Consider the following 20343-nt stretch of genomic DNA (forward strand, 5'->3'; position numbering starts at 1 on the left):
AATGCCAACTTAAGGCCAACTGACTGGATACTGTTTTTTCCCACCAAAATAAGAAATCAGAGCCACTTTTAGCCTTGGACAGCAGACAACTACAGATCATGCAGCCTTTCCACAGACACTGACAACACTATTTTTAATCAGATATATGAACACTTTGGTCTAGAAAGTAGGAGTGGGTTTTTCTACGGCTCTAACAAGAACACAATAATCTGCCTATCACTCAGTTTCCACCCTCTCCACCAGGGGGCAGCATAGCAGCATGCATTAACTGCCATGTTGACTTGGTAACTGAGGTCATCTAGGCACCGAGACAGCGATTGGCCATACGCCAAAACTGTCTGTCGGGAAAATCTGCCGCTGGGAGTCTGGGAGACCATGTGGCTAAAAAGAAGGAGAGATGGTGAGAGAGAAGAGTATTCAAAAGTACTGGGAACCAAAAGCATGGCTTGTGGCCTTAGAAGTAGTGACACAAGCAACCTTGTCAGCTGGCTCAAGGTCTCTGTCCTTGAGGCTGAGCCAACACCACCACAATAAGCAATGGAGCCCGTGGTCCTGGGGCGGTGGGAAAGTCTGCAGGGACAATAGGAGTGGCAGGATCTTCTATAGGAGACAGTCTCAAGACTCTGCAGTGGGGAGAAAATGGAAAACAATAAGTGGCCGGCAGAGCCAATCAGAGTCTCTGTCTCCCTGGGGCTCCTGGGGAGCTGTAAGAAGGACCATACAATGGGATGAGAACTGCTAAGTGTGATGTCTGCACGTCCCAGAGGCTCCGTGAGGCTCTGGCTTCACCGAGAAGTGCAGGATAACACAAACAGCTCATCACTGATGGCAAATGTTGCTGGCAATGGGCAGCTTTTACCTCGAAATGGTGGACGAAGTACTTTTCTTGTTCTCACAAAGCATCTGTTCCAGAACCAGCCAGGCAGAGTGGGAAGAGCCTGGCTTTTGAAGTCTGATAGAACCTGGATTCAAGTCTTGATTCCACCTTTGAGAACCTGAGCAAGCTATAGACTCCTTTGGAGCCTCAGTTTTTTTATCTATAAAATGAGATCATAACTATCTCACAAGATGTTTTGGAGCTTAAATAAGATAATGTATCAGAAGGATCTGATACATACTAGCTGCTCTCAGTAAGTGGCAGCTCTTAACTCCCCTTACTGAAATCAATTTAACATATCTGCCCATGTACGTATTTGTATAAGATCATGTATTTCAAGACAGCCAACTGAGCCAAAAATAGAACTTCATGAGCATCTCAAGGCTCTGTTCTTCATTACTATAACAAATTAAATCAAACTTCAACAAGCCTTTCATATGTTATCAGAGAAGAGACAAATGGACAAATATGAAAGGACAAATACTCGAGAGGAAACAGGGTGCATTTCATTCAGGCAACCATGGCTATGGTCTACCCTAACCCCAAGTCAATATTGACATTAGCCAACCAGTGTCGACCAACACCCACTTTCATTGCCCAACACCCAACATATGTTCAGGAAGTTGGCAGCTCCATGTTTGACCAACCAGAGCCAACAGCTGCTATTTGGTTTATGCTGACATTATCTGACAAATGTTTGGAACAGACCCTTTGCCCGTATCACTTCAGTTCTCAGATGGCTGCCTCTCATGGAGGCTGCTGACCACTGTATGGACCTACACCGAGATGCCCATATTCTTGCCTTGCGCCCCTAACTGTCAGACCTCCCACCCCGAGATCAGTCCACCCCCCCCCCCATTTTATAAATGGAAAGAAACCAAGGCCAGAGAAGGAGCAGTGACTACCCCTGACCACAGAGAAAGTTCAGATAATTGAGGCTCGGTTAACGATCAAGAAATAAAAGAGGTTATAACGTGGCCCGGCTAGGGATGGAAACGTGTCCCCCAGGCTCTTAAGTAGTGCCCTAACCAGCTGAATGAGCGGACAGTGTACGACAGTGAGCCTCTCCTGCTTAGAAGCTCTCGCTTTCCCCTCTCCCTCTTCTTTGCCGAAACCTGGGAAGCTGTCTACCAGTCAGGCCATGGAGCAAAAGACTGCGGTAAAAGCATGGATTCCAATAATCCAAGCCAAGGTGGCACGATTTATATTACAGACTTTCCATATTGTCACACAGACATGCAAAAATGGCAAGAAACATAAAACAGACATACAGAAAATACATGTTTCCTTTTTAGGGAATTAAAGGTTTGGTTTCCTTTGAAAAATGTCAGTTTTCCTTTCCCTTCATCCTCATTAGCCTCCTGGGACACTCTTAAACATACCCAGCAAAGAACAGAGCAGAGGGAATGAGGTATTTTTAGCTGATATTCTGGGCACAGATTCCTATTGTTCCACAATTTTTGGCTTGACTGGATGGCACGTGGCCAATATAATGTATACGCTTTCAAAGAATGTATGTTTCCTGGGCTCTGTGTGTGTGTGTGTGTGTGTGTGTGTGTGTGTGTGTGTGTGTGTGTGTTAATAGTAAGAAGGACAAGGACATTATTGATGATGTTTTGATGGGAAAGATTCTGAGATCCCAGCAGGGGTAACACCGAGCTCTCCATGAATCCCATTTGCTTTTTGTCACCATCACTTTTCATTATTACCGCTGTGCTATATGTCCAAAAAAAAAAAGAAAAAGCCATATTGTCACAATCCAAAGCTCCTCATAGAACCAACTGATATCAACTGCACTATATTAGGAACTAGATGGATTCCGAAGACCAGTGATGATGTTCTAAATCATCTGGTGCCGTGACCAGCACACGATAATGTTTAAAACCGCGGTCCCCAACCTTTTTGGCACCAGGGACCAGTTTCATGGAAGACAATTTTTCCTCGGATGGGGTTGGGGGGGATATGGTTCAGGCGGTGATGTGAGCGATGTGGGCAATGGCGAGCGGCAGGTGAAGCTTCGCTCACTTGCCCGTCGCTCACCTCCTGTTGTGTGGCCTGGTTCCTAACGGGCCGGGGACCAGCACTGATCCGTGGTCCGGGGATTGGGGGCGACCCCTGGTTTAAAACATTACCAGTCACTACTATCCTTCTCCTCAGTTGTAATACTTCTCCTCAAGGATCACCCACTCTTGGGCGAAGGGGAGACAAGGAAAGACAAACACTGACTGACCATCTGAGTAAAAATCTCCCACTGTGGCATAAAAGCCAAAGGGAGCGCCACGTAGGACTTTCCCTTTCCATGTGAGGGGTGGAAAATATCTCCGGATAATCTGAATTTCCAGAATGCCTTTAGTTCAAAGATCTCAAAGCATGTGTAATCTTATGTAACATCTCAGCTCTGAAGTAAAGGGGGATGTGTGTCAGATTTTATTATCTGATTCTATTATCTTCATCACACAGGAAACTGGCATCACAGCAGGGTGTGGCATTTTTGGTGTATAACAGCACCAAAATTCAGCAATGGTGGAGCCCAGAGTAAAAAAAAAAAAAAAAACGTGTCCTGAACCTCTGATGCAGCCTCTTTCCCATAACATTGCATTGCTTTCCTTTTGGCTTAGACTCCATATGTCTTGAGAGCTCCAGAAGAAAGGTTTCAACAAAGTATGACCCAATGGAAGGGAGACAGTTTTTATCCCTCTATTTTATTTTTTTTCTTTTTACCCTTCAACATTTTACCCTTTTTTATCCTTCATCTCTCTCCTCACCCATTAAAAACTGGAAGACACCACACCCATTAGGGGGGCTACTATCAAACGTGGAAAATAACAAGTTTGGTGAGGAGAAATTGGAACGCTTGTGCACTATGGACTGCAAAATGGTGCAGCTGCTACAGAAAACAGTATGGTAGTTCCACAGAAAGTTAAAAATACAATGACCATATGATCCAACAATTCTACTTCTAGGTATATACCCAAAATAATTTAAAGCAGAGACTCAGATGTCTGTATATTCATATTCATACCAGCATTATTTATAATAGCCAAAGAGGGAAAGCAACCCATGTGTCCATCAACAGATGAATGGATAAACATACTTTGGAATGTACTGGAATATTATTCAGCATTAAAAAGGAAGGAAATTCTGATACATACTACAACATAATAAGGATATTATGCTAAATGAAATAAGCCACTCACAAAAGGACAAATATTATATGATTTCACTCAGATAACCTCAGTAGGCAAATTCATGAAGACAGAAAGTAAAATAGTCGTTGTCAGTGGGTAGAGAAAGGGGGGATGGGGAAGTTATGGTTTAATGGGTAAAAAGTTTCAGTTTTGAAAGATGAAAAGAATTCTGTGGTTGGATGGTAGTAATGGTTGCCCAGCAATGTGATGTACTTAATGCCACTGAACTGTGTACACTTAAAAATGGTTGGGATGGTAAATTTTATGTCATGTGTATTTTACCACAATTTTTTAAAAATTAATTAAAAAAACTGGAAGACACAATGATTGTTCATACTCTACCTCCTGTAACCAAAATCTAAGTGACTGTGTTCCCAGTTGAAAATCCCACCTGCCCAGGCTCCCTTGCAGCTAGGAGTGGCCACGTGAAGCAGTACGTGGGGTTCTACTGGGGGTGGAGGTATGAGCAGGAAGTTCTGGAAGAGCTATTGTTCTCTTGACGAAATGAGACAGCCTCAGAGGGTGCGTACATTTTGCTCTTCACCCTTTCCCTATTTCTGTCCGGAACTAAAATATAACATCTGGAGATGAAACAGCCATTATGGTACCAAAAGGATGAAAGCCGTCTGTTAAGGATGCAAAGCAAGAGGAGAGAAGCCTGGATCCTTGAAGACTTTTATGAGCAGTTGCACCATCCTTGGACTCCCTACTTCCTGACTCCCTTTCAGTGAGAAAAATAAAATCCCTTTTTAATTAACCCACTGTAGTCAGGATACAGTTATATAAAGCCAAGTATTTTGAAGGACTTCCTCATCCCATCCAAGCTCTATCTAGGGCAACTTCTCCACTTAGACACTAGACTTCACCACTTCCGGCTTACTCAAAAGCTATGTCATATATTTTCCCTCTCTGTAAACATTTTAATATATTTTTAAAATTTCTCCAGTGTTTGGGAAAAAATTATCCTTCTCTTGATCCTACTTCCTCTACCAACTATGTCCTAATTTGCTTGACAAACTTCATAGAAAAAATTCAAAAAGTAATTACTTGTTTTTTTTTTAAAAAAAACAAATTTATTTATTTATTTATTTTTGGCTGCGTTGGGTCTTCGTTGCTGCACATGGGTTTTCTCTACTTGCAGCAGGGGGTGCTATTCTTCGTTGTGGTGCATGGGCTTCTCATTGCGGTGGCTTCTCTTGTTGTGGAGCAGGGGCTCTAGGCTTGCAGGCTTCAGTAGTTGTGGCATGCAGGCTCAGTAGTTGTGGCGCATGGGCTTAGCTGCTCCGCAGCACGTGGGATCTTCCCGGACCAGGGCCCGAACCCGTGTCCCCTGCATTGGCAGGCAGATTCTTAACCACTGTGCCACCAGGAAAGCCCCTACTTCTGTTTTCTATCTCCTTCTACTCTCTCTTATGGCTAATCCAATCAGGCACTTATTCGACTCTTTCTAACAAAACCTTCCTGTAAAAGTCACTCATGGCCTCCATATTTCTCAGTCCTCACCTCACTGAGCCCATCAGCAGCATTTGACATTGGGATCACTTGGCTTTCAGGACCACTCACTCTCTGGTTTTCTTCCTATCTCACTGGTCACTCCTTCCTGGTCTTCTTTCTAGTTTCCCTCATCTCCCTAACCTAGAAATATTTCATCCCCTTCTCTGTCTAGACTCATTGTCCTTGGTGATCTTATCCAATCTCATTACTTTAAGTATCATGTATCTGCTAAATTACTTTGAAATTTCTATCTCCACCCCAGATCACTCATCCTAAATTGAACGTATATATCCACTCAATACCTTCACTTGGATTTCTAATTTCTAAATCTCAAACTTCAAACTAAAGTAGAATTCCTGATCTTTTCCCACCTACCTCACCCTGACTCAAATCTGCTCCAACCAACCACAGTCTCCACTTTTCTGTTGATGAACGGCACCTACATCTTTCCTGTTGCTCAAGACAAACATCTCATAATCATTCTTGACTCCTCTCTCCCACACGCCTCATATTCAAACTGTCAACAAGCCATTTCTGCTCCACCTTGAAAGTATAACCAGAATCTGATCACTTATCTCCATTACTTCCCTCTGTGGGCCATGCTTCCCTCTGTGGGCCATGCTTCCATTTTCCCTGGATTACCTCAACAGCTTCCTAAATGGACCACCTGCTTCTTCTTGCCACCTGCCAGGTTGATTTTCAACCCAGAAATCAGGGTGATCCCATTAAGAACTAAATTAGAGCATGTCACTCTTCTGCTCAAAACTTATTCCCATTTTATAGATGAGAAAATAGAAGCTTGTGAAGGTTTAAGTAATTTGCCCAACTTTACACAGATAGTAATTGGGGGCGGGGGGAAGGATTCAAATCAAGTCTGCCAATGCTAAAACCCACCAAAGATCCATTGTATCATTGTTTAACTTAGCTCTGAGGGCTGCCTAATCAAATGGTAGGATGGTACCTTACAAATGTAGTCTATGTGACTACAAGGCAATGCTTATCAACCACCATTATCAACCCAAGCTCCAGATAAGGTAGAGGTAGATGAATGAGGTTCATCTACACCTATATTGCAATATCAGTAAACTCTACTGAAATATCATGCCTAGACAGGAAAGGCCAGATGTTGCCCTCCACTTCTTGAGAGAGAGAGCCCAGGCTCTGAGATCAAAGGCCCAGGCCAGGTCTAACCCAGAAGAGCATCAGCCTTGGAACTTGTGTGAGAAACAAGCGAGTGGGAATTGGGGAAAAACAGAAAAGCCAGGAGGAACAGTGGCGAGTGTAAAGCACCAGCCAGCAAACCTCCACCCCAACCACAATATTCGTGTGCAAGTCTGGGATATAATTTTCATCTTGGATGCCTTTCATATGGCTCTGCTCCCCACAGCCAGCCCCATTCAGAGGATTAGAGAACAGGGACAGACATGAGGAGCTAAAGAACCACAAAAATCTCTGTGAAACAGGATTCCTGGCTTGGAATCACAGTGACCAGTTATGTGTACGAGTTATGTGGACAGATGTGAGTGCATACACACACACACACACACACTCCCTTAGATTGGGGATCCAGTTCGGTTTCATAGCAGACTACAGCCAGAAGTTAAAAAAAATAATTTATAACAACCCCTCCCTACCATGGGAATAAATAATGACCAGCTAGGGTGTCCCCAAGCCAGAGGAAGTCTTGAAGGGAACGTGAGCTTTTAGGGGTGTCTCTGTTCCACTTAGGGCAGTGAGCTCTCAGAGTCTATAAGAAGGGATCAAAGGGAGGATGGTAATAAAGTAGCCCACCACTTCCCTGCTTCTCAGAGACTCCGGGTTCCCGGGTAGAATTTTAAGGACAGTTAGGAATTTGAAGACCAGTTCTTCCAAGCCAAAACCTAAGGCTGGAGGGACCTCGTGCCGGTGACAGGAGAAATGCCTGCCTTCAGTACTGGGTGCTAGGCAGATTACTTCAACTAGGCACAAAGACAGGGGTTTGTGTTTCATTTGGGCAAGGGAGTAGGCAGAGGAGCTTTCGCAAAGATGCCTCTCAAAAGGCCTGTAGACCTTGCCCCAGTCCACCAGGAAGAAGGGACTTCTAAGGAAAAGGCAAGAATTATTTTGCACTTGAATGTGAGTGTTTCTCCGAGCCCTGCTTATTTCTTCACTGTGAGGAAGGAGCTGCATATACTGGCATCAACCTCCATCCCAACTGTACCAAGAAGAGCCACACGGGAAGAACATTTGGTAATTGTTATTGTCACTGAAACATATTGTTACCTAGACTATAGTCGTGGGCTGAATCCCTCTAAGAACAGGTCAGTAGCCCCGTGAAAAAAAAGTTCTTTGTCCAAACTGCAGCCATGGGAGGGGAAGAGAAAAAGAGGGGGAACATACACCACAACACATCTTCACCAACCAGAAAACAACATAAAGGTCATGACCAACTAATTTATGGCCACGCCTGGGGAAAAAATAATGAATTTTGCAGCATTCCTCACAAAGGGACACAAGGTCTTCACAACTTGCAAATATCGAAAAGGAAGTTGGGAAACTCAAATCATAGATCCTTACGGAAAAGGTTTTATTCACACACATAACAAATAACTGCGTAGTGCCTACGATTCTAGCTGCTGATATCGAGGCACCATTCTAGATGCTAGAAATATAACAGTGAACAAACCAAGCAAAATCCCAGCCCTTGGAGTTTACATTTGATTGAAAACAAACAGACACCAAATAGAATGTCAGATGAGTGTAGTAGATTAAAAGGAAGGCATACAAGAGGATGGGAAGTGTGCCAGGGTGAGGAGTTGTAATTTTCACTGAGTAGCTGATGTTTGAGCAAAAATCTGAAGGAGCTGGTGAAGTAAGTGAGCCTTACCACTACCTGTGGGAAGAACCTTCCTGGCAGACAGAACAGCAGGTGCAGAGGCCCTGGGGTAGAAGCAGGAAACAGCATGGAGTCCAGCGTGGCTGGATGATGTGGGCAAGGGGTAGAGTGGTAAGAGCTGTGACTGGAGAAGATATGGGGGAGAGGCTAGATAGGCCACAGAGGACCTTGCAGATGACAGTGGGGACTTCAACTTTTCCTACAAAAGCCAGTGGAGGGTGTTTTGCAGAGGAGTGATTTGCCGGATGAAGTTTTTCTTTTCCTTTTTAATTTATTGAGGTAAAATTCACATAACATATTTCAAAGGGAACTATTCAGGGGCATTCAGTACCTTCACAGTGTTGTAGAAGCACCACCTCTATCTCATTCCAAAACATTTCCATTACTCCAAAATAAAACCCCTTAACACATTAATCAGTTTCTCCTCCCTCCATTCTCCCCTGCCCCTAAACGTGGGCAACCACCAATCTGTGTTTTGTCTCTACTGATAGCTATTTTGGATATTGCATATAAATAGAATCATACAGTATGTGTCCTTTTGTGCCTGGCTTCTTTCACTTAGCATGTTTACTAGGTTCATCCACATTGAAGCATGTGTCAGTATTCCATTCCTTTTATGGCTAAGTAATATTCCATTGAATGGATATACCACACTTATTTATCTATTCATCTACTGATGGACGTTTGGGCTGTTTCCACCTTTTGGCTACTGGGAATGACGCTGCTATGAACATGCATGTCCATGAACTTGACTGGGTTCCTGTTTTCAATTCTTTGGGGTATAAGGATGAAGTTTTAATGGGATAAAGTTTTAATGGGATCACTGTCAGTGCTGTGTTGAGAGCTATGTATAGGGAGGGGAAGGTCAAAAGGAGGAAAGCCAATAGGAGGTTTTTTAAATACTCCAGGTAAGAAGAGACAGACACTGAGAAGAAGTGACCAGGAGACAGGGGAAAGAACAGGAAAGTGTAGTGGACGCCAAGTGAAGGGACTGTTTCAAGGAAACAGGTGGGATGAAACCCATCCAGTGCTGCTGACAAGTCCAGGAAGATGAGGACTGAGCACTGACCACTTGGCTTAGCAATGTGGTGAGGAAGGGTGGATGGCTGGGGGAGGGGTGCAGTGGAGTGGGGGACATGGGGACACAGGGGTAAACAGCTCTTTCAAGGAGTTTTGTGAAATAGCACAGAGAAAGGGAGTGATAGCTGGAGGGGGATATAGGGTCCAGGATGGTTTCAATGGTAGTAATTATGGAATGTTTGCCCACAGGAATTATGTGATATGAGGGGAATCTTCAGGATGGACGTCAGAGGTAGGGGAGACATGCTGGAGCAACATCCAGCTGAAGGAGTGGGTATCCCATGGGACCCAGCACACACATGGAGTAAGAACTGGCCTTAACTTAGAGCGAGGTAAGCCTCCTGGGTGCTATAGGTAGAATTCTTGCAAAGTCATACTGAAAGGAGCCCAAGTCTGGACCACTCTGGATTGTTTGATCTAATCAAAAGCAGAGCCAAGCTTAAGTCAAAACCACATAAATCAAAGCACTAATATTTGGCAATGAATATGCCAAGTAATTTTCCTTTTTTTTCTTAAATGGGACTTTTGAGGTAACTTTTATTTTGACTGATTGCTTGGTTGATTAAATGACAATTGATAAAAATTGGCCTTTATTAATTTTTTTTGCAATTATAGTTTCTTTTTTTAATCTAATTTAATTTAATTTTTATACAGCAGGTTCTTATTAGTTATCTATTTTATACATATTAGTGTATATATGTCAATTGCAATCTCCAAATTCATCCCACCACCACCACCATCCCCCCTCCCCACTTTCCCCTCTTGCTATCCCTACATTTTTTCTCTACATCCATGTCTCTATTTCTGCCTTCCAAACCAGTTCATCTGTACCATTTTTCTAGATTCCACACATATGTGTTAATATACAATATTTGTTTTTCTCTCTCTGTATGACAGTCTCTAGGTCCATCCATGTCTCTACAAATGACCCAATTTCGTTCCTTTTTATGGCTAATATTCCATTTTATATATATGTACCACATCTCCTTTAACCATTCATCTGTCGATGGGCATTTAGGTTGCTTCCACGACCTGGCTACTGTAAACAGTGCTGCAATGAATACTGGAGTGCGTGCGTCTTTTTGAATTATGGTCTTCTCTGGGTATATGCCCAGTAGTGGGATTGCTGGGTCATATGGTAATTCTATCCAAGTAATTTTCCTTTGCCTCAGATTTACACTTCTTGTAATGCTCTTGGGCTAACGTTAAAGCCACAGTCATGAACGGTGGAGCAGCTGGCTCAAGAGTGAGCGGAGAGACTGGATAAACCAAGCCCTGCACCTCACACAACATGCAAAATACTGAGGCCTTAGGAATGGCTCTGAGAGAGATTGTTACTGTCTCAGTAGGATGGCTAGTAAATATTCCCACATCTACTGCAATATGTACAAATAGGAAGTAAGGTGGAAGGGATGCTAAATGTCTTTTTATAATATAATTTAAAGGGAAATGATAGTGTAGTGGGAAGAGCACTGAAAGGCATGAGTTTGAGACCCCACTCTACCACTTACTATCCGTGTGACCTCAGTCAAGCTAACTAATTCTCTGAGCCTGAATCTCTCAACTGAAAAATGGGGTTAATGAAAACCACGTCACCGGTTTTCAGCAGCAAACGAGGGGATATCACTAAAAACAGTCTGTAAAACAGTCCACGTACCAGGTTTTATGTACATGTACATAGCCTGGTTTTAGCTATCTAGATGTGCTTCATATTTTTATGAAAATTTTTGAAAGCTATTGCAAAGACCCTATGACAGGCAACAAGAATCTCTAGAAGGGAGCCATGCTTTCTATATACTGGCCCCAAAGTCGAAGAACGGACAGAGAGAAATCCCCAACAGCTCAGGTGTGTGGCTTCTTCAAGAGCCTAGACTCATTACCTCATCCCTGGCTAAGCCACCAAAGGCTCACCAAGAGCTACCCAGAGATGGATCTCCTGTTTCATCATTTACCCCCATTACCTCTTTAAGCACACTTCAGTCCCTTGGAGGGTTTGAGACAAAAGAGGCTGAGATACTCTGGACTCTCAATTTGGAGACTGGCTCCAGAGGGTGTTACCTGTCCCAGTGCTGAGAGCAGGGCTACATGGGAATACCCTGCTGAGAACCAGCTTCTCAAAGGCCTGTTTGTATTTCCATCCCCACACTAGAGATTGCCAGGTCAGAGTTCAGCAAACTAATAGAATAAACGTGGGAACTGTCCCTGCACCAAAGGACATCAGGATTTCAGCCCCACTAGACACCTCCCCGGGCGACCCTCCAGATCAGCACTGCCCAACAGAACTTTCTGCAATGATATAAATGCCCTATATATGTGCGATCCAGTATGGTGGCCATGAGCCAATTTTACATGCTCCTAGAGAAAGTATTAAGATGCTTGAAGGTGAGGCAAAAGCAGGAATGTGAAGACCCTGGTGTGTTCTTATTCACAGTTGCATCCTGCCCCCTCAACTACGTGGCATGGCTTCTGTCTTCTCAGCAAACGAAAACCTGCCCGGCCTTTAAGGGTCAGCTCATACCTCAAGCACCGCTGTGAAGTCATCCTTGCCCATTCAGCGCTCTCTGTGGCTCATGTGGGTACACAGAAAACAAGAGCTACAGAAACTCACAGAAGACTCAGGAAACTTCCAGTTGGGGACGATCAAGGCAGTATTCTCCAAAGAAATGATGACTTAAACGAGAACCTTCAATAATAAGTAGAAAACCTGAACGGCCTGTCACAGTGTCATACGTGCCAAATGGAGACTCTAGAGTGAGTTGGGATGCAGAGACAAAAAGCCCAAGGTGAGGTAAGCAGGTAAAAAAGTAGACTAGCTTGATTGCTGTCTGCTTGGCACAGAGGAGTATCAAGAGATAAAATATGAAATGTGTGTTTCCTGCGAGATGGGAGGCCAGAGAGAGGCCTCTTGAGCCAGAGAGAGAGGGCCTTGAATGCTAAGCAGAGTCTGACCTCTATTTCATAGGAAACGGGAGTCCACACGTTTTTGAGCAGAGACAAGCAGCGCCGTAGGAGGAACTCTGTCGGGCCAGCGTGCAGGATAGATGCAAAAGAATCCTGGGGAGGCGTGGACCACTGCCATCTCATACCCCACACACTTCTGTTTCCCAGGAGTGACTTCTCCCCTTCCAGCAGTTTCGAGGCCAGTGACCCTTGCCTTTTCTGCCAGTGGAGGAACACCACAGCAGACACCGTTGGTTGCCTTCCCAGTCACCACTTCTACCTCACTAAGGGAACCCCAATGTTGATGGGCAGCAATGTACCCCGTTCCAGGGATAAGTCGCAAGTAATCTTAGCCAGGCAGACCAATCTCTCCCCGTTTGCCGGGGACCAACCTGGGGGTGGGTGGGTATGTGGCCAAAGCGATATAAGGGGACTTCAAAGAAAGATTTTCCTCTCAGAAGCAGACAACGAAGAAAGCTCTAGTCCCAGCCCTTTCCTTCTCACTCTGGGCCCTATCTTATGAGGCTGTGTGGCCAAAACGGAGAAGCAAGGGTCACTAAGACCAGCGGCTACTGACCCCGTCATAAAAAGGAAGAGAACCACACTTTACCCTGCTGCTGGGCAGGTAGAAACACCTGGAAGGAAGAGGATGCACCAAACCAGAGGGAGGGCTCAGGGCCCCGGCTGACCCATCGATGACCACTCAGTTCACCAAGTGACTCCGTGCTGTAAATCGAGTGGAAAGATTCCACCCACCAGCTAGGCCCGGGGCGTGACAAGCTGGGTGCGTTCCCTGCCAGACCCTCACTGCCTATCATGCTTTACGGACGCAAAAACAAATTCCACATATGTTAAAGTTAATTGCAAACATTTGCTGCTGAAGAGGACTCCATTTTTCAACAGTCCTGGGAGATCTGGTTACACCGGTGGCTGAAGCGTCAACCAGCCTCATTCACTCATCAGAAGCAGCAGGGCCAATGTGAGGGTGGCAACCCAACTGTGGAAAGGACCCTCACCCACTCCTCCCTCCCCTGCCATCCAGCCTGTCCCCGCCTCCGCTGGGCTCAAACAAGTGCATACCCCAGGCCCAAGAATGTGCAACAGCGCTCACCTCCATCAGCACAGATGGAAAACCACTGTGGGGGAGTTGGAAGGACTGGGGCTGCGTGGGTGGGGAGAGGTGATGGCAGGAAGGGGCGGAAGGATGAGGATGGCCTGGGAAGTGAGCTGGCTGTGTTCCATCGTTCGGTGAGCGATGAAATAAGAGGCACAGAGAGACGCAGAAGCCCCCAGGAGGCCCAGAGCAGTCAGGCTAGCTTGTTAGGGGCCCGCCTGGGGATATGAGCGATAGTTATTGATGGTGTGGTTTAGGAAGACGCTAGTGAGGGTGAGCCTGGGGCTGACAAGGCCCTCAGCAGCGAATGCAGCCTGGGGAAGTCCCCGGAGTGACGGCTGTGAACAAGGCAGGACTTAGGTCTTCCGTGAACATTCTTCTATGGCCCACGGAGAGGTATTTATAAGCACATCCCTGGCGGCACGGGGAGAGGAAATAGAGGACTTTCTACAGCTCAGCCTATGCACTGCACCCACATTCCCATCTGTCCTGGGAGAAGCACTTCGTGGTTTGGATTTGCACCAGCCCAGCTGGAGACACGAGGTGGGAGGAGCCACAGCACTAACTGCTCTGGCGCAGGTAAGAGCACCCCTGAGGGTGCGTGGGGAGGATTCTGTGCACTAGCCACCCAGGCAAGTCCAAATGTGCTGTGTCCAGCTGATGGAGAACTCTTTCTGAGCAAGCTCTTGGAGGAGGGATGTGTAAAGCCATCACCATCCCTGAGTGACCTGTCATGCCTAGGGACTCATTCCCCCGCCCTTTACAAAGGATGAGTAGCATGTGGGGTCTAATGAAGGGAGCCTGCTTGACGGCTTCCTAGGAACCCAATGCCACCCAGAAGCCCCTCCTAACAGCGAGTCCTGAGATAATCTGTGTCCATACAAAGACCATTCATCCAGCAGATACAAATGTGCAATCGACCCAAAGGGGCGAAAATTTTCAAGAAAGGCAGGTCAACCCATCAGGGATCCTTTGGACCCTGACCACTGAGGCAAATCTCACCTTCCCATCTGGGCTCCTATACAATGAGCACCTACCTGCCTAATTCTGCTATCTTGTCTCTCCTGATATGAATGTTGCCCCCACCAAACACATTGCATCTTATTACATACATTATCTTATTTGTAATAAATATGCATTTATTAAGCACCCACTGTACTGAGTCACTCCATGTGACGAGTATCACAAAAACATAGATTGTTCCTTACACAGGGAAGTCTAACATCTAGTTGGAGGTTCAGGGCACAAGCATGAGAAAAGCTAAGTGATGATACAAGAGTTAAATAAGATGAGGGTGCAAGAAGACATTCAACGGATTGCTGACCACAAATCTGGCACCTCTGGGAGAACACACAGGACCACAGAGCGATGCCACAAGGTAGCACCGCGTGAAGACAAGAAACGAACACTAGCAAGTCACGCTCACTGAAGCTTTACGTGCCCAAGACACTCCTCAAGGCACCAGATGAAGTCATTTATTCATCATCACCACCCTGAGTCAGACACAGTGATCGTCCCCATCTTACAGACTAAGCAACTGGGCACAGAGAGGCTAAGTGAGCGTAATCTCATCCCAGCCTGACGGTGACGTACCTGCCCTGAGTCCTGGGCAGTGCACACCTGCCTGGTTTCCTGGAATGACTTTTTCTCTCTTCTCTACTTTTCAGGTCCAATTGTGGCCTCCCCTGGCCATCCTCCATTCCCATCCTCAGGACCTCTACACACGTATGTATTTACACTCTCATCTTCATGGTCTAAGAACACTTTACGCATCTACTTTGGTCTATGTCACTGAATTTATAACTATCAGCTTATATCTGTCTCCCTCACTACACTGTGTCCCTAGAGGAACAATATTCCTTTTTTTTTTTAAATCCCCAGTACATAGCATAGTACCTAGCCATGTACAGTACAGTAGGTACTTAACTGTTTGTCAGATTGAATTAAAATGAATTGAATTGAACTAACATGGGATTTTGGTTTTGGGGCATAGAAGTCAGGGCTGATCGCTGATTCTCTCTAAGAACTGAGAAATGACCACGCCGCCCTTAGCTAATCCACCTTCCCAGAGCTGCACTCCAGGGGTGAGTATTTACTGCAGAAATCAGAAGTGGCAGCAGGACTGATGGATGGCCACCACCCTCATAAAGAGCTGTGGGACGCAGTCTCCAGCCACAGCCTCAGGGCTGCTGAGTCCCTTGAAACTTTATGGCATTGTTGCCATGGCGGTCATGGACGTAACGTGCCATGGAGGCAAAAAACTGAAATTCCCCTAGAGGTGAAACACTGGTGGGAACCCATTCACACGCAAGAGTGCGTTACTTAACCTCTCTGAGCCTCAGTTTCCCTATCTGTAACGTGGAGATGATAACCTGCCTCATAAGGTTGTTGGCAGGATTTAATACAACAATAGAGAGAGAGCACACTGGCTGAAGCATAGTAGGCCTTCAATAATTGATAGCAATTCTCATTTCCTTACCCGTTGTTAGGAGTTCTAGTATCCTTTCACCTTGCCAGAGTGAAGCGTTTGGGGTCTCAGTTCAGTTTTTAATTTAAACACACTAGACCAGGGTTTGTAGGAACTCTGGGGTTAATGGTGGAAGGAACCCTATCGTTTCCAATCAGTGAGCCTCCGCATTGATCAAACACAGCCAGACTGACATCTGAAACTGCCACTGAAGAGCTACAGGACTCAAGTCCTCCCAATCTCAGTCCCAGGCTGGGCCTCTACCAGGCAAGTAATTTGCTTCTAGGTGCCCACAGTCACTTGTTTGACTTGGTTGGTTAATACACTAAGGGAAGTTATTCATTAGCAAGTGTGAATAACAGTCCCACCCCCCCAAGAAGCAGCAGTCTGGGCTCTGCTAGAGAGAGCCCAATGCAACCGCCCATTAGCATTTGTGAGCAATACCCCAGGAAAAAACGCCAAAGGATGTCACACTAAACCTGACGGGGGTGACAGCGGTCTCCTCACTTACAGGTGACTTCTAACCACATCGAAATACCTTCCTTCACATATACCCCTGCTAAGGCCCCTCCTCCGCACTCAGTATCACGCCCTGAGAATGCATTTTCTGATTCTCCTCGCCAAACTTCAACTCCCCGGTCACAGTCTACCTTGGAAAACCCTCTCTGCCTTTTCCTGCCCTTCAAGAGGTCTTTAATGCTAAGACAAGTCCCTCTTTTTCTGATAACAAGAGCCTGCCAGCATTTTAAAATCAGACCCTTGCTGATGAAGAGCTCTTGAAACATAAAAAGATTCCAGCCAGACTGTGCTGTCCAAGAGGCAGCTGCCCTCCGCCCTCCCCCATGCAGTCTTTGGCAAAGCCTGGCCCCAGCATGCAGCCGTGGGTCCCAGGAAGAATCAGCACATGTAACTTGATGGGTAACTTAAAGAGGATGAATGGCCAGGGGTCCCACAACCATATGCTCGAAGCCAGGGTGAACACAGGACTCAGAACTGCAGGTTATAACCACTCTCTCCTGACTTCGGCTGCTAAAATCACCTCGGACAATGTTATTCTACATTTGTCATGAAAAGCAAAAAGATTTTTAAAGTGTGACTGATGACAGGCTTCCTTGGTTGAAATAAATTCCTCAGCTCTTAAGAGAGTGGTTGGAAAAAAGCATTTACTGATGATTGAAGATGGAGGATGATATTAGTAAGATATCGCATGTGAGCACACTTTACAAAGGACGTGGGAACTCCATACACATCATTTGGTGCTGTGAGCGTTCTTGTTGGTAACTCCAACTGACAGCAGGAGAAGCAGGGCACTGAGCAGTAGAGAGATATAGAAAGGTAGAGGTAAGGGCCTCCACTGAGCCCAAGATGTGGGAACTAAAATCTTTAATCAGCCAAATTCAAGGCATGCCACAACTGTGTTCGTGATTCCTAGCAATGTACGGTGAGGGTACAGATGAGCTGCAAGTAGGGTGCAATCGTGCAACAGCTCTGGGACCTATATTCGACTGTTTGAGGCAGGAATGGGGGATGCCGGGGAAGGGACCTGCAGGGCTCATTGGTAAGAGCTGCAAGTCAAGTCAGGGTGGAGTGGCCAGTTTGCTGGGGCTGCTGGAATCCCAAATGCCGGGCAGGGCTGAGTGGCAAGACGCTGGCGACAGGAGGAGGTGGGGGTCAGAAAGGCTCTGTGGGTGGCACGTCCACTCGATGAAGTTGTCTTGGCATCTGCCCATCCCTCCACTCTCCGCCAGGGCTCAAAACCAGGAGTGCCAGCTTCGTTCGAGAGGGCATCTCTGCCGAATCTTCCGCTCAGGAAGGGGCATTCCAGGGCCGTGGCAGCGTCTGGGAGACTGTTCAGGGGCCGCAAACAGGGTAACCACACCTGGGATAACGTCACTCATGGGGTCTTCTTCATCTCACACTCCCTCTCACCGCGGGCAAGTGTACGTTCGGATCAGAGACGGATCTAACATGGGTTGTCACTGCTCCACATGAATCTTTCAAAGCACCCGGCTGCCAGGAATACCCAAGTCCTGCTTTGCTCCACCAGCCCTCTTTGGGCTTCAGATTCCTGGAATCTGCCTCCCTCCGTCCACTGTGGCCACAGGAAGGTCTCATCCTTCTGCTGCGTGCACCCTACCTCCACCCTCCATGGCACCCCACGGCACCTAAAATGCTTCCTGCTAGAATGGCAGAGAAAGAATGGGATCTGTTGTTCTTCAGGGCAAGAATCCAGCTTCTTCTGATTGGTTGGGTGACATAAGTGAAGAAATAACTAGGATTCTTAGTCAGGGGTCTATGACTGGGCATCAGGAGGTCTATGAACCCCCCAGAAATTGTATGGTTTTGTGTGTAGGTGCTTAATGCGAATTTCTGGGAATAACTACCATACCCAGTGTCAGTTACCATGCACGAGTTGCTATTCTAAAGGCTTAACCCATAGCAGCTAATTTAGTCCTTACATAGGAGATACAAGTTGCTTTTATCCTCCATTTAAAGATGGGGAAACAGAAGTACCAAGAGGCTAAAAAACTTGCCAAAGTCACAGAACCAACCAGCAGTGGAGCCGGGATTCAAACCCAGGGCTCTAGCTGCAGAGCCCCCACTCACGAAACCACCTTGCCTTACTGTCCCAGTTTACATCACATTCTCAGAGAGGTCCATAACCTCACCACGTTTAACTGTCTTGGAGGCATCTAGCTATCAACATCTAGCATGTGGCTGTGCCCTATGAGTTTTTTGTACGCCGAGAATCTAGCACTGCTCCTGGAACCCAGGAGACACTCGGCAGCCACTCTATGAAAGAATGAAAAGTGACGATCATCCAGGCTCTCCTTCAGTAGGTTTCTCCTGCCTTTCAGAGCAACCTTTCTCACATCCCCTCACTTCTTCCCGGCACCTCCGTCACGCCAAGCCCTTCATCAAACACAGGAATTTCCCTGCCACAGGTGTTCTCTCTCTGCCCGCTTGCTGCATCCTCTCTCTTGCTGTCCTCCCTCTTCACCCGCAGTCTCTCCAAACCTCGCTGGTTCCATATGCCCAGGGGCTAGCCCATACCACCCGACTCTGGACTACCTCCTGGTTTGACTGGCATTTGGATGGGAGGTGGCAGGACCAGATAAAATTCAGTACACAGGCTCTTTGAAGGAGATGCGGTCGCCACTGCAGCGGAGCCTCAGGCCACCCGCTCCTGCCCCTGCCTCACCGCTGTTCACCCCCACCGACGAACAAGTCGGTCAGGAAGCCGTGCCGCAGCCATGGCTTTTAAAGATACCAGAAAGACTTCCGTGGAGCCAGAGGTGGCGTGGTGATTCACCCTATTAGAAACACCCTCACCAGCCGCAACGTGAAGTCTTTGGAGAAGGTATGTGTTGACCTGATCAGAGGCGCGAAGGAAAAGAATCCCAAAGTGAAAGGACCGGTTCGGATGCCTACCAAGACTCTGAGAATAACTACAAGGAAAACTCCTGGTGGTGAAGGTTCTAAGACTTGGGATCGTCTCCAGATGAGGATCCACAGGCGACTCACTGACCTACACAGGCCTCCTGAGATTGTCAAGCAGATCACTTCCGTCAGTCTTGAGCCAGGAGTCGAGGTTGAAGTCACCATTGCAGATGCTCAAATCAACATTTTTAATAAATTGATAATCAGTTGTTTAAAAAAAAAATTCAGTACACAGGCCCTCAGTGGGGAGCACAGCATTAAAAAGCCTTCACCCAGAGAAAACTCAACTGCAGGCCAAGAGGAAGGCATCAGAGCGCTAAAGGGGACCCAGTGCCAAGGGTCCTGAAGGTGAGGCGTGAGTCTTTTTATCGGAGGCCCACAGGGAACCTCAGCCCCGAGAGCACCAGGCAGGAGGCAAAGGAGGCAGCCTCCTCCCTGTTTGTGAGGGCCTCTTCTGGAATTTAGGCTTGAGGAGCTCGGAAGTTAAATGTCCACCACCAGCTGGACGTCCTGTGGGCATTCAGCACGTTTTCCTGTGTCAGTGAGTTCCAGGCCAGAACTAGTAGCCTTTCCACTGTGGGTCGCAAACTCACCAGACTTGTCCAGTCGTGGCTGAAATCGGTTCTTCCCTGACGGGAACTCCACGGTCTGTGAAAAATAAACGGGTGTGGACTTCATCCAGTGGGCAGAGGTCTTGTCCCTGAAAAGTAGCACTGCAGTCAGCAAGCACTGGCCTGAGTCTGCTTCCTGTTCCAGCGGAGACTTGGAAGAAGAGACAGAGGGCCTATCTCAGCGCCCTCTTCTTAATATCAGTCACAGAGAAGTATTTCCAGGACTGAAGGGCATCTCTCCTGCAGCCTCTTGCAC

At 46.6% G+C, this 20343-nt stretch overlaps 1 protein-coding gene and 1 pseudogene across 1 annotated transcript in view; one reads left to right on the forward strand and one right to left on the reverse strand.

Moving 5' to 3' along the window:
* The window catches only part of LMX1A (LIM homeobox transcription factor 1 alpha), a 148426-nt gene that overhangs the window by 55223 nt on the left and 72860 nt on the right, over positions 1-20343 (reverse strand). The window lies entirely within an intron of this gene.
* Positions 19290-20315, forward strand: LOC136132064 (small ribosomal subunit protein uS10-like; annotated as a pseudogene).

This window comes from Phocoena phocoena, chromosome 1 (genome assembly GCF_963924675.1).
Source record: "Phocoena phocoena chromosome 1, mPhoPho1.1, whole genome shotgun sequence".
In the NCBI taxonomy this organism is placed as follows: Eukaryota; Metazoa; Chordata; class Mammalia; order Artiodactyla; family Phocoenidae; genus Phocoena; species Phocoena phocoena.